This window comes from Diabrotica undecimpunctata, unplaced genomic scaffold (genome assembly GCF_040954645.1).
Source record: "Diabrotica undecimpunctata isolate CICGRU unplaced genomic scaffold, icDiaUnde3 ctg00002198.1, whole genome shotgun sequence".
Classification (NCBI taxonomy): domain Eukaryota; kingdom Metazoa; phylum Arthropoda; class Insecta; order Coleoptera; family Chrysomelidae; genus Diabrotica; species Diabrotica undecimpunctata.
Genome location: NW_027313304.1, coordinates 1 through 22,452, shown reverse-complemented (window position 1 = coordinate 22,452; position 22,452 = coordinate 1). Strand labels below are relative to the sequence as shown.

At 32.9% G+C, this 22,452-nt stretch overlaps 1 pseudogene; it reads right to left on the bottom strand.

Annotated features, from left to right (window-relative positions):
* Positions 1-23: 23 nt before the first annotated feature.
* LOC140431879 (cytochrome P450 4C1-like) lies at positions 24-12,879 on the bottom strand (annotated as a pseudogene).
* Positions 12,880-22,452: the final 9,573 nt, after the last annotated feature.

The window sequence follows — 22,452 nt, the reverse complement described above, 5'->3', positions numbered from 1 at the left end:
ACGCGCTATCTCAGAGTCAGTACCAGTGGTATCATGCCCCTAAAAAAATGATAAATTTCTTTCTAAATATCTATTTTCTAATCTATTATATCTAAATTTCTAAATATATTAATCTAAATACAATTAATATAAATATCTTTATTAAAAACTGTAGCCTCATACATTAACAAATATTTTAAAATATTCACAAAAAAAAACGACATATAAATTGACATGCTATTCGAATCGGGTAAAGAGGTTCTTAAACTTTTTTCTTGTGGCATTTTTAAGAAATTATGTTATATAGGACTAAATCACAATTGATAGTAATGAGAATTACATTTTCCACTTCTTGTAAATTATTTGGGTCTGTTTTTAATTTTACTCGACAGATTAAATGCAGTTGTTCTAGATATCTTTAATTAAGTTTACGTATTTGTTTGATTATTATTACTGTTGCACAGTGGGCTAACTTGTTTTAAAATCCGGACATAGACCGGAAATGTATACAAAAACGAATTACGAATTTTATATTTAAAATGCAAAATTCAAAATGGAGGATCCAATATGGCTGATTAAAAATCTAACATATTCGTGCGAGATTTTGGATATAAGGTATTTTCACGTCACTGATTACGAATTAGATGTCGAAATCGCAAAATTCAAAATGGCGCATAAAATATAGATGACTCAAATACACAAATTTACCAGATTTATGTGAAATTTTGGATATAATGTGTTTTGAAATCACTGATTACGAATTAGAGGTCAGAATTGGAAATTCAACATGGCGGATCATAAAGCAAACATTTATCGAGTTCGTTGGATATATGGTATTAAAAATAACTCATTAACCCTTTCTTTACCAGCGACGTATATATACGGTTTGGGGAAAAGTGCCACTGTTCCCAGTGACGTATATATACGTTCTCGAGTAAAAACGTTTTTAATACCATGCCGTTTGTATACGGCATCAAATTTTTTTTACACCCCTGCCAGCCCCATTGCCGCATCTATCCGGCATCGTTACAGTGCCATCAGCCCCAATCCCGTATTGGTACGTTCGAACATGCATTGTGATGAACGCACACTGCTGTATTGATACGGCAGCTTCTGATACACGGCGTTTAGATAACTGCCGGGTATGGTCGGGTTTTTGGTCTATTTTTAGCAAGCGTCTTGTACCGCAAATATCACGTTAGCTTAGCACGGACTATGCAGTATTCTGCTGTTATTGTTGCAGTGCAAATGTATTGTGAAATTTCAAGAAAATGTCTGATTCGAGAAAAAGAAGGCACTCATGCTATACAGGTGGTTTGTGTGGACTAACGCAAAAAGAATATGATGATATACTGGCATACTTGGATTCCGATGAAGACCTTTTTGTAGAAAGTGAAAGCGATTATGTACCAGATAGCGATGATTCAGAAGAGGAGGAGATTGTTAATATTATTTATGGTATTGATGAAGCTATTTCTGAAATTGAAAGTGCTGATAAGGACGAAGCCGAAGTTGTGGTTGCAAATACATCGAGAAATGAAAGCAAAAGAGCTTTAGCGGATGATTTTAGTATACAGTGGGATAAACAGCAATTTGTTCCTGTCGTGTACGAGTTTGATGACACAAATGCAGGTGCCCATTTAGACAATATTGAGAATCCTGCCAGGGAAATAGATTGTTTTCTTTCCTTTCTAAATCCAGGTATCGTTAATTTAATTATACATGAAACAAATAATTTTGCTGCAGCGGAAGTTTGCAAAAATAAAAAGATTTCTTGGTCGCCACTTACAGAAAATGAATTTTTCACATTTATCGCTGTGCTATTGCTCGTAGCACGCCATAGAAAAGCCAAACCTACAGAAAATTGTTCAACAAACGATTTGTTATATACACCCATATTTTCTAGTGTAATGTCCCGGAATCGCTTTCAGTCTATACTGAGAATGTTACACTTCGCTGAAAATGCTAATCAACCTGAAGCGGATTCTTATTACAAGGTGAGAGGCCTTTTTCTTGCAGGTAAGAAACTCATTTGCTAATAATTTTACGCCATTCCAAAATCTGGTAATCGACGAAAGTTTGGTTCTATTCAAAGGACGGCTACAGTTTAAACAGTTTATAAGAACCAAACGCTATCGATTTGGAATAAAATTGTTTCTTTTGTGTGACTTTGAAACGGGTTATGTGTTAGACTTTTACGTTTATGTAGGTAAAAACACCGAAATAAATCATTATGAGGATATCGGCCTCTCAGGATCTCTGGTTGCCACTTTTATGAAACCCTACTTGGACAAAGGTCACTCGCTCTTTACTGATAACTGGTACACATCTCCTAGTTTGTCAAAATACCTATTTGACCATAAAACTAACTCTTGCGAAACAGTCAGGGCCAACAGAAAACACATGCTTAATTTAGCAGAAAAACTTCAAAAAGGTGCAACTTTCTCAATGCCAAGTTGCAATATGTTGGCACTAAAATAGAAGGATCGAAGACTGGTCACTATGCTTACTACCATGCACCAAGACAAAATGGTAGAATTGGCTAAAAGCGACAGAAAGACAAACGAATTCATTAAAAACCCAGCTTGTGTAATAGATTACAATATGAATATGGGAGTAGTGGACAGGACTGACATGTTACATGTTACAAGTTCCACAGAAAGCGTCAGGAAAACTGTCAAATGGTATAAAAAGCTCTTTTTTCACATATTTTACATTTCTATTCTAAATGCACATGCAATATACCTTACACAACATCCAGAGAAAACACCATTGGCCCAGTTTCACTTGAATCCTATTCGTCGGCTTCTAGACAGGTATGTGGATCTAATCTTGAAATTATCTTGTTACAATGAGATGTTATTTTTAGGTATCATTTACCACAACATACAACTGTAGTGCCTGTGCGAAACGTTTTTCGTCTTGTAGGTAGACATTTTCCTGATATTGTTCCCAACAACAAAGTTCGTAGATGCACTGTTTGCTCAACAATAAACACTCAAGCAAAGAAGCGGCGCGAATCAAGGTACCTACATGTGTCGGGAATGTGACGTGAGTCTCTACGCACATCCTTGCTTTGGCATTTACCATACCCAAAAACAATTCTAATGACTACTTTCGTATTCATTTCATATTTAGTTTATAGTTAGTTATTGAAAATACTTTCGTTTTATATTTTTTTGAACATTAAAGAGCATTTTCTGAGTTTTTCTTTGCATTTAATGAGCAACCGTATATATACTTCTCTGGTACTGCTGGCACTTCAAAAACCTTGGGAACGGTGGCACTGCGTCGCTGATCAGGTCTGGTAAAGGGAGGGTTAAGCAAAAAAGTTTTTCATTGCCGTATTCGAAATTTTTATTACATATAAATACACCGATTTATAATCGCTACCGGCTTGTAAATTTAAAGGTAGCTGAAAGAGCTTTGAAATATCTTTCATTTCTGCTGGTACGCTTTCTCTTTTGAAAGTTACATGTACTAAAAGCTCAATATCAGTAGTAGTATTACCGTTATTTATAGTACCTGTTCCTTGTTTTTTACTGGTTTATGGGTCCCATTAAAAGCCCTTTAGTATTTGGCTCCTCGTTCTGGAGAACTCAATGTGATCACTATAGGGGCACCGTTCACACAAAAGCTTATTTGCGTGGCGTAAACCAGTTTAGATCTGCTACTAAACTGTTACTCAATGATATTAGTTCTTCTGTACTGTGTCGCTTCGTTTGGTCAAATAAAGAGCGTTGCTGGGTAGACTTCTTTTCCGCCCTCTGTCTATGCTGCTGATTTATTTCTATACAATATTTTAAGAAATATAGTTATTATCATAGTAACGTAAAACATATAGTGTTAAAATGAACAATAATGCGAACTCAGTCGCTATTTACCTTTAAATGGCTAAGAGTCATTTAGCAAAATGGAGCGATGTAAAGAAAATTTTGTAGTCAATGATTTATAAAAAATTTAGTGTTACGCGATATAGATTAAAATTCATTTTAGTTTTAAGTATATCTATCATGGGTAATCTCAATATCTCGGTTGGTTTACTCTCAGGTATAATAATCACGACTTCAGTGGCAATGTCGCGATTCGTAACATTTATAGATTAGTGAGTGGCATGCCACCGGAGTTGGAATATTATATAATGCAATCTAGAAATGATTTCTTGTAATTAAAGTTCGAACCCTTGTTTTCCCTTGATAGGGAAGCGAGAGAGGCAAATTTGCCTAAAATGAATTACGGCTTTACGATTGTCTTACAACAATTTATTTTTTATACTTACACCAAAAATAAAACCGTTTACTTCATCTTTAATTCCCTCATCGTCGATTCCTCCCAGTTTGATTTTAGTGGACAACATCAAATCTAACAATCTCATTCTTTTAGATTTATACTGATTCGAGTTCATGTCGGAATCAAACGACTTACTTCTCTCACTGATCACATTTGAAGAAAAATTGTTTAGAATCTTTAAAACATTTTGATGTCTTTTACCAGAAGAACTGAGTTTATATAGCCAAGGTATTAAGAACCAAGGCCTAACTATTCGGTATATAAAATCTTCGCCGTAGTCGTGGACTGCTTGAACGTAGTCTTCACATTTAGGATCGTCTTGGAAATCTTGACCAAATGCTGTTTCTAAAAAGAAATACACAATAAAAATTTTAAAACACTGACTTTCCTTTCAAGCTATATCTTTATAAGTGACAGATAAAAGTTTTTGTTTGATAATGTCAATTTTTTAGCTCCCCTCATTACCAGATTAAACTATTTAATTTATTTAAGTAAACAACCCTTATTTTATATATTCAGTAAAATACAATTGTGATAATATAGATGTTTTAATTAGATCTTTACTCTTAGAGAGTCCTAACATTCTTCTTTAAGCCAATTTTTCATTGTGACTTCGGTTTTTACTATTTTTAAATTTGATTCCAAATCTATACTGCTATTAACAAATTAGCGTCTTAAGCACATTGGTGCCTAGATTTTGTCTTAACAACGTCATAATTCTAACTTACTTAGCTTGTAACGATATATTTTGCCTACCATAGGGTAAGATTTTGGGGGTAGAAGATTGGGGAATAGAAATTTTTGGGGCGAAGATAGGGTAAGCAAAATAAACGCTACTTGTGCGAACGGGCACTCAGGGGTTAGTTGGAGAGCTGAGGTCGTGGATAAGTAAAAGACCAGGGGGTTTGGATTGGGGCAAATACAGAAAAATGAAGTAAAGGGTCATAAATCTCTTTGGACAAACAGAATGAAAAAAACCGGAAACACCTCAAGAAATTTAATATAGGGCGCCACTTGAGGTGCCTAATTATACCTATTACAACCAGCTAGTTGTAACTGGAGATATAATTACTAAACATAAAAAAAACATATCTTATTCAAATAAAAACTAAAAAAAAGGGTTAATAAAAAAAAAGAATAAACAAAATGTTAAGAAACAAAATTTAACATTTATTTTTGTGTCACCAGAAACAGTTACAAAACATAGAGAACACAAGAATGCTTAAAAAAGACAATACAAAATATTATAACAATAGCTGCAAAATACAAAAAAAATACAAAAAAAAAAACTTACATGTGTCATTTGTTTACAATTTCCAGGAGTTGGAGATACTACAAAAACTTACAAAATTTAAATGTAAGCTAACCTTTTAAAGAAAACAAAACAAATCAAAAATGCTAAAACGGGCTGTCATAAATTAACATTAAATTTAAAACAAAACTGAACAAATAAAATGACAGTTAAAAGTCAAACCATAAAATTTACTACTTTAAATATTACAATTACTTTTTTGTTATGAAAGCAATTATTACGTTTATTTAAAAAAATGTCTGCTTTACTTTAAATTTACACAAAAAAACCTGGATTTCACAATAACACAAAAACAAGTTCCTGAGGTTGGAAGCTGGAGTTGAATTCTGGACACGAACACACGAACAAAAGGAACTGGATCTCACACTGCAAATTGGATCGACCATTTGAGGCCGAAGCCGGCATTGAGCACAAAACTTATGACTCTGCCTCTTTAACAACCGGAACAGGTAGAATTAGACGATTCACTGCTACTAAAATTGATTTCCATTACGTAAGACGAAGATTTCCCTGAAAAGGGACAAAAACAGAAAACTACAAATTCGACGTTAATTTTTACATGACGCTGGACCACTGGAGATCACCGCTCTTCACCGCGGCTCCAACGAAAGTGACGAAATTATCTTTAAAAAGTGCTCGCATAAGTTAGAACAAACAAAGCACTTAGGGTATAAACTAAACACAACGGAAATTAAGACGTAAATTAATTTGAAAACGCAATATCGGGCGGTTTGAACAAAGGAATATCGAAGAATTTGCGCCTGTGACATAAACAAAGAATAAAACGATTTATTATCGACGGCGGCGACCTAAAAAGAACGAAAAAGATTATTTGGGTTTTAAATTGAAGGATATGAACTAAGAAACATTGAAAAAATTCTTCGTTATTATAATGCATATATAAGGGGATTTCAATTAACACATATACTAGGGGACTTCAAAATAAAATGCTACAACAGTATATAAGTTTAGTTTAATGCTACAACAGTATAAGTGACACAGTATATAAGTTTTTTATTACGGAGTTTATGTGATAAATAACGGATTCAATGAATGTTAAGGCTAAAAGTGGATTAAGTGTCCTGGTAAACGTGCTAAAGATATAAGGAAATCATAAAAAAACATCAATATAGTCTCAAATTAATTTTACCAGGAATTTAGGAGATCCAAGGTTTAGTGTCACAGTTAAAAAGCCTCTTCTTCTTCTTTGAGTACCGTGCCCAAGTTTTAGGCGTGGGTAGCGTCCATGACGATTTGCTGATATCATTCTCGATCTTGCGCGGCATCTAATAATTCATCTGCTGATAAGCCATGACGAATGTTTCGGAGCCATGAGTATTTCTTCCTACCAATTCCTCTTTTTCCGTCCATCTTTCCGTTGAGTATCAACTGCATTATCCTGTATCTGCTTCCTTTCATTATATGCCCCAGATATTCGAGTTTTCTCTTTTTTATTATCTTCATTAAGTCGCCTTCACCTTGACCTACTCTGTTCAAGACTTCTCTGCTTGAAATGTATTGAACCCATGATATTCTGAGCATTCTACGATATAACCACATCTCGAAGGCTTCTAATTTGTTCATCATGTTAACCTTCATAATCCAGGTTTCACGTCCATACATCCATACAGGATACACATAGCATTTTTGGAAGTTAATTCTCAGCTGTAAGTTCAGCTGAGAATTGCTCAGAATAGATCTAAGTTTCATAAATGCTCCTCTTGCAATTTCTATACGAGTTTTAATTTCTTCATCCGGATTTAGTGTCTCATTTATCCAACATCCTGGGTATTTAAAACACTCTGAGATAGCGCGTGGTTCATTATTGACAATTAGTTGTATAGCGCCGAGGTCTTGTTTAATAACCACAAGTAACTTTGTCTTTATTGTATTTATGCTTAGTCCGTTATTAGAGCATTCTCTAGTAACTCGATCTATTAGGAATTAAAGATCTTTGATACTTTCAGCCATGATCGCGGTGTCATCTGCATATCTGATGTTGTTAATAGTTTCTCCCCCGATTTGTACTTCACATTGCCCTTCCAAGACTTCGTTAAAAATTATTTCTGAGTAAACGTTAAACAAAGTTAGGGACAACACACAATCCTGTGTAACACCTCTTTGAACACAAATGTTGTCTGTTTCTTTGCCGTCTACCAGAATAGAAGTTTCTTGATTCCAATTTACCACCTCTACACATCGTCTCGTTCTGTAAAAATCGGAATGGTAATTACATTTTACAAACCAGTAAGAGCAAAATTCTGTTTTCAAATAGTTGGTAAGGACAGTCATATTTTGTTCAGGGAGATCTATTGTACAAGGTACATAAATATGATTTTTCTATACCGGTAAAATAATTGTACGTTTAGTTTTCTAAATCCTACAAATATTTTGTTGGTTTAGAGTAAATAAGAGTCAGACCAGGTTTTTATTTTACATAGATCAGAAGTTATAGTTACATGAAGAGTTGCAATATTTGAGTTTCTCCATATGATATCGGTATCATCAGCAAGAAAAAAATTTTTCCATCGATTTTTAAGTTAGTGATGTGATTTATAAAGATAAGAAAAAGTAGAGGATCCAATACTGAACCTTGCGGTACTCCACATACAATGCTTTTGTAACTAGAGTCAGTATCATTTGCTCTAACTAGTTGTTTTCTATTCCCCAAGTAAGATTGGAACCAATTCAAAGAAATACCTCGAATTCTGTAGAAATTTAGTTTAGGGTTTGTGATGCTTTGACTTAATTGTAATTAAAGGAAATGCCTTATTGAAAATACAGACAAGCCTATCTAAAAAATTACTGAAACTATAGTCCACGTCCACAGAAGGAAAGTGACACCCAGAAGTCAAGCACAAATTTAGGAATTTACGAAAGTTCTGAGCGGACAAAATCCTACCTAAACGTTGGGTTTTCGAGGATGGTTTGTTGGGAGGGTAATTTGGTATATACTGCTTCATGATCAGATAGTCTTGCATTAATAATTGTAGAGCGTACACCAAGGGGTGAGAAATCTAAGACAATATAATCAATTATGGTAGATTAGGGTTAGGTAGTTCTTGTAGGAGAATTAACGTGCATTGTAAAACCACACGATTTGAATATATTAACAAAGGATAATTGGGTAGCACAAGCAACAGCGTAATTAATATTCAAGTCACCGCATAGAATTGTTCTGCTTTTATTGGACAGGTCATCTAACAATTTAGCAGGTTCTAAAAAAAATAGTTCCGTGGATATAACGGTTTATATCTTTTTTTGCAATTTTTTATATAGGTATATTTCATTTTCTTTTTTTTTATATTTTTAAACCTTTCACCGATGGCAAATAAATGGATACTTACCTCCGATTGAAAATAAAGTAAATCTTGTAATTGGATTCACTACATCGATATATGGTTTATCACAGTTTTCTTTGAAATATTGGACAAGGTGTTTCGTTTCTTTGTTAAAAATATGTAGAAAATCTTCTAATATTTTAAAATGAAAGGCAGGGAGTCAATAATTTTCGTCTTTTATGCCACATCTCACCTGAAAATGTAAATTGTTATCATGAAGTTTTTTTATTTGTTGACGGAAAAGATTTCTTTTTTACTTTTAGAACTTCTGTACCGGTCGCTCTGATGATTCCTGCTAGGATGAAATACGTATAAGCAAATATACAGGGGCACTATACGGGAAATCAAATCTTAACTGTCTTTTTTTATTATTTAGGTTTACTTTTTATGAGTACAAGAAACCAATTCGCCAAGGATTTTTGCTTAGATAAGGAGATATGTTGTGGAATGCAACTTTTAGATTCTCCATATGTCGCTTAAATCTTTTAGCAGCTTCTGTTCTGCCTTGAAATTTATAGAAGGCACAGATTAAAGCAAAAATCAGAATTTTTGGTTTGGGTTAATAGAAATCTTTTGATTTCTACTTTCGTGATTTACTTTTTTTAGATTGAAGAAACATTGATTTAATTCCCTTATCAAAATGAAACAAATATAAAAATCTACTACATAGTTCAAAACAAACCAGTTACTGGTTTGTTTCTAAACAACTAAAGATTCACTAACTTAATAACTTATAAATACTTAATAATAAAAATGTAGCTATTACAATAGAGAAAGTTAGATACGCACTATCCAGAATAAAGGATAGTCGATCCTCAGGTCCTGGAAATATTCCCGTCGAGTAACTAAAAGCAGAACGCCTGTTTCTATGAAACAGAATAACGTAGCTAATGCAAAACTCCTGCTAACAAATACAGATTTCATCGAAATGGAAAACAGAAAAGGAAGGTATAAGAAGACCAATTATTATCAAGGTTTTTAGTGTAAATATTACAATAGGTCAACTTTTCAGTAATTAATAGTTTAGATAGATTGAAGATCAAAACAATTTTACACCAAATAGTTCCTTTATAGACAACTTATTAATTTTACAACTTCATCTTTTTCTTCAGCTTTAAGTAAACTAACTTTGGACATAGGCCTCCCCCAAATCAATCCAGTGTTTTCTATTTTGTGCCACTTGCTTCTATTTGTATCCTACCAACTTCCTTAATGTCATCAGCCCCTATCATTTGTGATCTTCCTCTGCTCCTCTTTCTCTAATTCATTTCATCGCTCTTTGTGCCTTTACTATTTTATCGATATTAGATTTGGTAAGTGTCCACGTCTGTGAACCATACGTGAGTATAGGGAGGATACACTGATCGTAAATTCTGGTTTTTAAATATTGTTCTATTTTAGTGCTTTCAAGATTCAACTCAGTTTTCCAAATCTTGCCCATGCTAACCTTATCCTTCTGGTAATTTCGGCAGTTTGATTTTCTTTGTTAACTTTTAATATATGTCCCAGGTAGATGTATTCGCTTACTAGATTTTCTAAATTTGTGTTGTTCAACTTAATTTCCTTAATGGTTTAATGGTTGGTTATTTGTCATTATTTCTGTTTTTTCCAAGTTCATCTTAAGACTTACTTTTCCGAAGCTTGAAATAGTTGCGTCATCATGGTCTGTAAGTCTTCGAAACTTGTAGCGAATATTACAATGTCATCAGCGTATCTCAAATGACTCAGTTTTCTTCCATTAACATTTATTCCTTTATCTACTCAGTTAATGTCTTTGAACACATCTTCCAGTCCAAGTGTGAATAGCTTTGGGTGAGATAACATCTCCCCGGCGAACTCCTCTGTTGATTGGTATTGCTTTGGTTTTCGCATCTCTTTGTATTTTCATTGTAGCTTTCTTGTAAATATTATGTAAGGATAGGCATTCTGTATTGGGAGTCTATTATGCAGTTGTTCATAGCTCTTCCTATTGCCCAAAGTTCTATGAAGTCGAATGCCTTTTCATAATCAACGAAGCCAATTTATAAGTTCAACTGATATTGTTTGGCTTTCTCTATTAGCGTTCTGATTGTAAGAAGATGATCCGCTGTACTGTAACCCTTTCGGAATCCTGCCTGCTGTAGCGGTTGATAGCTATCGAGCTTCGACGTTAACCTGTTAGTTATTACTCTCATAAACAGTTTTGTACATTTGGGATAGCAGGAAGATTGGCCTATAGTTCTTCAGATCTCCCCTGTTTCCTTTTTTGAAGAGAAGTATAGTCAACTCTGAGATAGCGCGTCTGGGACATCTCTGTGAAGATATTCGTTGAAAAAATTTTTCAATTCTTCGAGAATAATTTCACTCCCCTCTTTTAATATTCCTATAAGTATTCTATCTGGGCCCGGAGCCTTATTGTTCTTTAGTTGTGCCATAGCTTGTTTTATTTCGAAGGATTCTATGTTAGGGAGTATTTCTGAGTTGACATTCGTTATCTTTCTCTTAAGATCTTCCTTTGCAGTGTTATCTGGGTTTTTGTTTGAGGAATATAAATCACGGTAAAATATTTAAGTAACTTTTAGGATTTCGTCCCTTTCTCTTATTTCTTTTTTATCTTTATCCTTCAATGAGATTATTATAGGATTTCCTAAGTTTGATCTAAAGCATTTCAGGCCTCGATTCATTTCTATTATTTTTTCTACCTTGTCTTTATTGTATATCCTTAAGTATTCCTTTACTTCCTTTTTTATTTATTTATTTAACTCTTTGTGTCTTTAACTCGGTGTTTTCCGATGCTTTCCTTCCCTTAGAAATGTGGGTCTCTTTTCCATCAACCGTTTTATTCCATCACTTATTCAGTCTTCTTTATTTTTCGTTTTCTTTGCACCAGTCAGTGCTGCTTTCAAAAGCTTTCGTTACATTTCTTTATTAATCTGATTACAATAATTATGTGGCCTGTTTCTACTGGTTTTCGTCTGTTTAACAAGAATCCTTGCTCTTAAAAGGCGATGATCGCTTCCAGTTGTGAATCGATTAAGAGCAGTTATATCTTCAAAAATGTTTTGTTCCTACACAAAAAGTAATCGATCTAGTTTTTCTTCTTTTTTTGGGAGATATCCACGTCCATTTTCAGTTTGCTGGTTTCTTGAAGTGTGTGTTTATGGCATATAAAGTTTGTTGTTCTAAGAAGTTATATAATTTTTCTTCTCTTTCATTTCGTGTGCCATAACCATGCATCCCTATTTTGGTTTCAGTATTTTCTTCTTTTTACCTAATTTTGCGTTAAAATCTCCCATAATGATGGAATACCTTGTATTATTTTCTTCTAATGCTGTAATCAAAATTTCGTAGAATATTTCAACTACCTCTTCCTGATGTATTGTTGTGGGAGCATACACTTGTATAACCTTGATCTTGGTTTTATTATCTAGGTCTATTATAATATAAGCTACTTCTATCAGAAATACTTTTATATGTAGAAATGTGGAAATTTCTACATTTCTACATTAATTTTACAACAAATAGAATTTATAGATGCAAAAAATGAATTACATTTGGTATTTATAGACCTAACTCTGAGATAGCGCGTGTTTAAGATGCTTCTATTATCGCAACTCATTAAAACTGTGATATGTAGGACAATATCAACTACTAATTTGTGCAATTATATGTTGGTTTTTAAACCAACAACCAAATATATTAAGATTAAATGACAAAACTCACCATTTACTCGTTAAAACTCCAACTCCAATCCAGTCTTCGAGCATTCGATAAAATATACTTTTCTGGTTATGTTTCGAGTTCGACAAAACAAGCTACAAATAAAATAGGTTTTCACAATCAATACAAGAATACCTAAAAACTTACCTGTATATCCTCTGGAGTAATCAAGTTGACGATAGCGAAACCAAAGGCATTTTTTCTTATACATGGGAAAATATGTATTACACAGGTCTCTGTCTCTTTGAAAAACTCGCTCTAAAATTAGATAATTTTTTAGTTAACACCTGTTTGTTACTGTTTCTGTAAGATTTAGATAGAGGTGGCCAAAAGAGATAAATCTCCAGGCATTGAAACACGATCAGGAGAAATACTGCAGTCACCAGGTTGACAGAGGGTTAAATATCATCCATTCTATCTGTGTCGCTATTTGGAATTCGGGAAAATGGACATCTGATTGGGTAGCTATATTTATATTCCACTACACAAAAAGGGAGTTACTACGCGATATGAAAACAACTGTACATGGTCACTAATAACACATACCAGCAAAATCTTGTTGCATATCATCAAAACAGATTAAAAATTGACCTACATTATCAAATACCACAGAAACAAGCGAGGTTTGAAAAGGAAAAAGGTACACGTGAGCCTAAACCTAAAAGAAAACTCATTAAAAAAGTCGAGAGAATTTTAAGTACCGATGATAATATGCTCCGTTGACTACTAGAAGGCATGCGGTTTGTGAAATCTGGATAAATCTTTGGTCCGTTTTAATAGAAAACACGTAATACTATAACTAGATTAATTAGAGTGACGGATATCAGAATTTTCCTGGATCAAACAAAAGCCCAGTAAGAGTATTTCAAGAAAATCAAATTACAGTTAAATGATATGATTAAAAAAGGTGATAACTCTATAACAATCAAATTCATTAATAATAAGCCTACAATAGTCCAGAAAGACATAAATGTATCTCAAAAAAAAAATAAATATTGATGTTTTGTTAACAAAATGGACCAAACGAAGTCTGCTGTATTATTGTCCTAAAATAATAGTGGTTAGTGTCATCTAACGATCTACAGTGTATGTTTTACTATATGTAATGTTCAGGATAAATTATAAATGATAAATGGAAATAGAATTCAAGATAAATGTTTTGTTACTATACGTTCAGTGTGCTGCCGCTAAAACCTTTGTTAAAAAAAAGATAATTTTGGTGTAAATTTATTAAAGTAGATATTATGTTCTTACAAGATTGTTTTGGGCAGCTATATCATTCACCTTTGATGAATTATTTAAAAGTAATGTTAATAGTTATTTAACCAACAAGTGTATTAATAAGGGCGATTAACAATTGAGATATTTTAACGCTGTGAGCAAAGCGAGCGCGTTAATGTTCGAGATTGTTAATGGCCATTTTATTCACGGTTCGTTACAAAACTTTTTCCGTCGGCAGTACTTTTCAGAAATAAAGATATCTTAGTTTAAATATTTATTTACTTAACGATAAACAACAATTTTTTCAGCTTTCATTGACTTTATTCAAAATTTCCTTAGTGGTAGTTTTATTATAGTAAACATTAATATTCGAAATGGTGCAATTACTGAAATTAAAGAAAGATATTGATAGATGATTATCTGCTGTATAGCATTTTGACAAATTTATATTTAAGTCTTCTTGGACCTCTGTAAATTCTGTGATAGAAGAAGAAATTCTGGTGGAGTTTAATTAAACTCTTCGTCAATATCCATCCTTTGATTTTTCAAATACACAGAATTTTAAACAATAAAGTAAATAATGACATATCAATGACACTAATAACAGATAGTACTAACAGCAGCTACTTCATTTTAAATTAATTTTTTAGTGGGAATATAAATAGGTATATGTTTGGTTGCGCACACCACAGGTCACTGCCAATCACAGAGCGGTTAATTAAATTATGCAAGCAATGTAGGAGTATGTTGTGTTGCCTATAATAAAATCGTTCATTAATAGAAAATCATTCATTAACAGGGGTCATTAATCAATGATTTTGAGGGTGTTAAAATTGATCATAAATGGACGGTCGAAGGAAATAGTTATTTAACCAACAAGTGTATTAATAAGGCGATTAACAATTGAGATATTTTAACGCGTAAGCGAAGCGAGCGCGTTATGTTCGAGATTGTTAATCGCCATTTTAATTCACGAGTTCGTTACAAAACTTTTCCGTCGACCGTACTTTTCAGAAATAAAGATATCTTAGTTTAGATATTTATTTACTTGACGATAAACAACAATTCTTTCAGCTCTCATTGACTTTATTTCAAAGTTTCCTTAGTGGTAATTTTTCTTATAGTAAACATTAATATTCGAAATGGTACAATTACTGAAATTAAAGGAAGATATTGATAAATGATTATCTGCTGTATAGCATTTTGACAAATTTATATTTAAGTCTTCTTGGACCTCTGTAAATTCTGTGATAGAAGAAGTTAAATTCTGGTGGAGTTAAATTAAACTCTTCGTCAGTATCCATCCTTTTATTTTTCAAATACACAGAATTTTAAACAATAAAGTAAATAATGACATACAATGACATATAGTACTAACAGTGGCTACTTCATTTTAAAATTAATTTTTTAGTGGAAACATAATAGGTATATGTTTGGTTGCCTACACCACAGGTCACTGCCAATCACAGAGCTTTTAATTAATTTATGCAAGCAGTGTATGTTGTGTTGCCTATAATGAAATCGTTCATTAATAGAAAATCATTCATTAACAGGGGTCATTAATCAATGATTTTGAGGGTGTTAAAATTGATAATAAATGGACGGTCGACTGAAATTGTAATTTAATGGTGATTTTAATTTGGATTTTTTAAGTATTAGCTTCTATACCCAGAAAATTAAAGCAATGTCACTTTGGTGAGTATTTCGTCTAGTATTCGGCAAATTGTTGAAACTATCGACTCCGAGGAATTATGGAGTTATGATAATCAGAATTTTTATCCCAGTATTTATGAATTTAGGTAACCTATCACTGAGTGACTTGGCAGTCATAGTTAAGTCGTTAGATAATAGGAAGTACCATTAATGAAATATTTAAATCCAAAATTTTAAAGAGTTTTTTGTAACTTGTGGTCACATTATCTTAAATTTTATAAATACTTCTCTTAGATTAAATATCAAAAATCAAAAGTTAAAAATACTATTAAGGGCGGATGAATTTAGACCTATAAATATACTTCCGCCCATTGAGAAATTATTAGAGTGGTAAGTATATGATCAAGTTATGAAATCACGTTGATAAAATTGAAATCTTAATAAACAGTTCCGTAATGTTTTTCTAAAAAGTATTCCCGCGACACTGCACTGCAACTTTCACTTGTAAATTCAGGTCTGAATGGACAATGATAATTATGTAGGTAATAGTAGTATTCCTTGATTTAAAAAGAGCTTTTGAAACTAATGATCGTACATATACTTCTCATTAAATTAGGAGTTAATAATTAGTTTTAATAAGTGTTGGAGGAAATGTTCTTGAATGGTTTTAAAGAATACTTATTGGATAGGTCAACAAACTAAAGTTAAATGTATTAAAGACGAAGGGTATGATATGTAATAACAACTAAAGATAAATACTCAAATATTGATATAAATACTATTAATCTTCAAATTGGCAATGATAAAATAGAAATCATCACAACAATTAAGTACCTTGGTTTTCAATTGGATAATTTATTGTCTTATAATGACCATTTTAATTACATATTAAAAAATATTTCTAAAAGTTATACTTTTCGTCGAGAATATCTAAAATTTGTCAACTTCAACTGAAATTAAAGTTTTTAATGCAATTATTTAACCTCACCATCGATTTTTGCTTATCGGTTATTTTTCTCTTCAATTTAAATCAATCGGCCCAGTTGCAAAAATCGTGAGAGAATGAGAATCATTCTTGGTGGAAGCAGATTACACCTATAGCAACATGCTTAGCATGCTGCAGCGGGTTTTAGTTCAACAAAGAGTCTTTTAGCTTACAATGGTGTTCATTAATAAATTTTAAATAATTTGGCCCCTGCTTACTTTTGTGAGTTTATAACGCGGAATTGTGATATTCACAATTACCCTACTCGAGGTAATTGCAATTTACATATTATGAAAACAAAAAGGACGACTTCAAGAAACTCTTTGTTGTTTAAGGCTTTTGATCTTTTTAATATGCTTCTTTAAACAGTTATTCATCTGTACAAATGTTTAAAAGCAAATTACTGGACCATATTAAAAGCACCAATAGTTGGGTAGTTGTTTTTTAGTCGTGTTTATGTTATATAATATTGTTTTTATAATTGTAGGCACTGTATTTTAAGTGAAATTGTTATTTTAATCTTATTGTGTATTAATGTTATAAATTGATTACTTTTATGTGTATTAGGACTTTCCCTATTTTTAAATAAATAAATTCTTCTCTAGATCATGAAGTTCTCATGCTAATTCAAAATAGAGACAAGGGTTAGACAAGGATGCGTTCATTCAATATTTATGATAAACATGTTATGAGGATGACCTTAGAAGGATGGGGTCAGGGGAGTAATAATAGCTGGTAGAAAAATCACAACTTAATATTTGGCTGATGACACTACATTTATAGCAACAAACGAACAAGAAATGCTAGTTCTCCTGCTAAGAGTTGAAGGTGAAAGCGTTAAATCTGGCCTTAAAATTAATAAAGACAAAACGTAAACATTGGTGATCGACAGATTCAACACTATTTACCTGAGTAACCACTTGCAGGAATACGAGATAGTAGATAGCTTCATCTATCTCGGATTTAGTATAACTAACGATAGCAACTGCCCAGTGGAAGTTAGGAGACGCATTGGTATGCCAAAAAGTACGATGAGTCACCTCACTAAAGTTTGGAACAGATCTATCTTTCAAAAAATCAAAATAAGACTGGTGAATGTACTAATGTACTGTATTGATATTTTTTGTAAATATTGTTCTAATGCCATATTCTTGTGACATCTGAACCCTTCCGTCTCAACTTTTTTTTAATAAACTTGGACTTTTTTTTTGGGTAATTTAGGCTCTAAATGTTTTTTTTTTACAATTTGCACCATTATCAAATTTATTAATTGACGTATATTCTGATTAATATCACCATGGGACATATATGTCCCTTTCAGGTTATAATTATATCCCAGTTGTTGCAAAACTCAATGAAAGGAGGAAACACAAACACGTTTTTATTATAGAAAATCATATAAAATAAAAATATTTATCATGTAAGAAATACTTTAAAATAATTTATTCAATGGGCAAATGCTGTCTTAGAGACATTGTAGTTTTTGATGGTCTGCCATATATTATAATATGCGTCTTTCTATTTAAGCATTTTGTCTCTATAATTGATCAGCTGCTTTGCTAATAGCACAATAAATTGCAGAAGAGGAACTTTTTATGGTGTATTCTTATAAAATATCCAAGAATTCATCACTGACGCCAGAAGTAGTTTACAAAATACCTTCTTCCAGAATTTATTAGACGTTCTGTTTATATCGTACAGCCTACACAGCTGATCGAGTTAATTGTTAAATAAAATGACTGTGGCAATTACTAATTACAACCAATTTTTTTAGTATCCTTAAAGTATAGTATCCGTATTGAGTTAGACTCAATAATATTTTTTTATAAAGATAGAGTAGTAAGTATATTTATTTATAAAATAAATACTCTGAGATAGCGCGTTACTACAACACCATTATGTGTTTGGGCCTCTTTTAACACAATGACCCACTTTTTATATATAACAATTGATTAAAACTAACGAAATTAATGTGACCCACTCTTAACCTCATTCTATGTCTAAAATACAACTGATAAATTTTGCAAGCTCATTATATTTCACGACAGATTAATAACTAATAAAGTATGAGTTCGAATTAAGTTCACCTATGCAGCACAAGACACCTATGCAGGTTCAACTTCGTTTAAAGGAACTTCGTACTGAGCTTAAAACTCGTAAAAAATTATGGAGAAAATGACCTTACGATTAAATATGTGAACGGCTGTCCAAAGATAATGAAATTTCGTTCATAATTCTTCTGCACCAAAATTTACGGATTGGCTTCTTACTTTGGATTTCTAAACTATTGGTTTGGATGCTATTGTAAACATTGATAATTTTACTATATTTCGTAGAGATAGAGGCACTCGTCGAGGAAGAGGAGTATGCATCTATTTAGCAAATGAAATTACCAATACTTTTTCCATCAGTAATAAAACAATACCCGGTATAGAAATTCCATTTAAATAATGTGCCCACGTTTGTCTAAAACTCTTGATAATATATCTTTCACACACAATATATATATATGTCGTTTGTTTGTCGACAAACGAGATCGATTACTTTATCACTGATAAAAGATACATACTTACAGATGTGACGGTGCTAAATAAATTTGCGAAATCAAGCGACCATCGTATGGTGTGAGCCACTATTGTGTTAAATACCAACTATGAACGACACAATATGATAAAAAAGAAGCAAATAAACATATGGACACATCCAAACAACGAACAAAATTTTAAAGATCATATCGGTAAATTCCTTCAAGAAAAATCATCAAAAAATGATATTAACATCCTAAATGACATAATAGTAGAAGCAATAACAGAAGCTCAAAAGAAATGCTAAACAAAAAACGTGAAGGAAGAAAAAATTAGTCTGGAAGCACAGAACAAAATGGAACAAAGAAGAATGCTGAGAAGCGACGAAAACTCTAGTAACGACGATATAAATAGAATAAACAAGGAAGTATCAAGAGAAATCAGAAAAGACCTAAGAAAATACAAAGATGAGAAAATCATCAAAACCATTGAGGAAAAAGGGAGTATGAAAATAATGAGACGCAAACTCACAAATAGAAATAAACAAATAGTCAAACTCAAGGATAGAAATGGCAACATCACATTAAACAGAGAACATTTGTTACAAATTAAGGAATCATTCTATGAGACATTATATAGCAACCAATCGACTCTAGATATAGTTGAATATCAGCAGAGGAAGGTTCAAAATCAGGGTTCCGAAGATATACCAGAAATCTCCTTGGACGAAATTTACAAGGCTCTAAAAAAGATGAAGAATAACAAAGCTCTGAGGGAGGACGGTGTCGTCACGGAAGCGATAAAGATAGGAGGCTCAGTATTGATAGCCAAAATTCAAAAGCTCTTTAATATATGCCTATGGAATCAAAATATCCCAACAAAGTGGAATAATTCAATAACTGTACTCTTACACAAGAAGGGAGATATAGCAGACCTGGAAAGATACAGACCAATTAGTCTCCTTAACCATCTTTATAAATAATACACCCGAATAATAACGAACAGATTAGAGACAAAGCTGGATTTTTACCAACCTCGGGAACAAGCCGGTTTCCGCCCTAATTACGGCACAAACGATCACCTGCAGTGCCTAAAAACCCTGATAGAAAAAACTAACGAATATAACCGTTCCTTAGCATTGATATTTGTAGACTTAAAAAGGCGTTTGATACAGTGGAATTACCGTCCATCTTAAGAGCACTACAAGATTGCAGGGTCGACCACAGATATTGTAATATAGTTAAAAATATATATATGAAAATGCCACAACAACTATAAGTCTACATTCAGCAACTAATAAAATTAAGATAAAAAGGGAAGTCAGGCAAGGTGATACCATGTCACCAAAGCTGTTCATTACCGTTCTTGAGTATGCATTTAAAAGACTAACATGGTAACAGAAAGGAATATCCATCGATGGAGAAAGATTAAACCATCTACGTTTTGCGGACGATATCGATCTTCTGTCAGATAATCTGGGAGAGATCAAAGACATGCTCCAAGAACTGAACGACATACTACAAGAAACTGGGCTGGAGATAAATTTCGAGAAAACCAAAATGATGACCAATATGGTTCCTAGCGAAGAGATACAGATCAATAACAACAAGGTAGAATTAATTGATAAATACACATACTTGGGTCAAGAAATTAGAATAACCAGAGACAACCAAACCTGCGAGCTAAATAGACGAATCACGTTGGGATGGGCGGCATATGGAAGGATGAGAGACATTTTTAAAACAAATATCCCAATTCACCTGAAAAGGAAGGCATTTAGCCAATGCATCTTACCAGTCTTGACCTACGGAGCAGAGACCCTAACTTTAACAAAAGCTACTGCCAAAAAACTGAGGGTAACACAAAGGCGAATGGAGAGATCAATGCTGGGCCTGACCTTGAAAGATCGCGTGAGAAATGAGGAGATACGCCGACGAACTGGCGTAGACGATATTATACTGCGAATCAATAAACAAAAGTGGAGGTGGGCTGGACATGTTGCTATCTTTACATCTATTTACATCTTTTCACAATAATTCATCACCTGGATTAGACGGACTCACCTCGTTTTTCCTCAAAAAATTCGCAGAATCTGTAGCCAACCCTATATCTCTTATAATGAATGCATCATTTAATCAAGGTTCTCTCCCCTCGTCCTATTAAGACACCTCGATCAAGACACCATATCGGAAAATAGTGTTTAACATCTTTAAAAATAAAGTTGATATTGCTTTATTTTATTTATGGGATTGTGTTATTTTCGGATCGCATTATTTATTTATTGTTTCACAATTTTTGTGATATATTGTGACATATTTGTGGTATGATGTACTTATTTGTTTAACTGTACTTAACTTTTTAATTGGTATTAGTTTTATAAGGATATATTTTTTTGCTTCTTGGGCATAATAGGAGCTCGCTCCTTTGCCCTTATTTGTTATGTAATAATAATAATAAAATAAACAACTGATCGAATCCTAACATGCGACATATCAAATGAAAGGGACGGATATAACGAATATATTGAGATAGAAAAAACAAACAAGGCAACTACTAAAAGGGCACTACACAGTATCTTCATTAATAATGAACAGGAATAAGGTAAATTTTCTTTACTGACCTGATGTGTGTGCATGTGACACATCAAATCAAACGACGTGAGACGTATAGTACATATAATGTATATAGTGTTCCATCAATATATATATATATATATATATATATATATATATATATAAAACTCTACAAAAAAATAATACGACCAGTCCTAACATATGATTCAGAGAGCTGGACTATAACAAAAATAATGAAAAAAATGTTATCATGTTTCGAAAGGAAAGTACTAAGGCAAATCCATGGAGCAGTGAATGATAATACAACTTCAAACTTTATAGAATATACCAGGAACCAGATATCGTAAAACATATTAAGATAGGACGTCTGAGGTGGATAGGGCATGAAAAACCCATCTAGAAAAACGCTCCTTGATAGACCTATTGGTCAGAGAAGAAGAGGAAGACCTAGAACAAGTTTCCTTGATAACATCGATGAAGACATGAGAAATATGGGAATACGTGCTTGGCGGAGAAAGGCGATGGATAGGGACGACTGCAGAGAAATTCTTTAGGAGGCTAGAACATACGCAGGGTCGTAAAGACAGAATGATGATGAAGTTGTAGATTAACAGTAATGGATAAAGTGAGAAGAAGAGATGTGAAGGAGACACTAATGACGAAATAGTAAAACGAAAATTACTCTGGTATGGACACATGCGAAGGATAAATGAGACCAGAATACAAGAACTTTATAATAAAAGATAAACAGAATGAGGAAAATAGGACGGCCTAGATTACAGTGGAACGGACAAATAAAAACAGTAATGGAAAAAAGGGACCTTACTGAGGAAGACACCTATCAGAAGAAGAAATGGCACTCTGAGATAGCGCG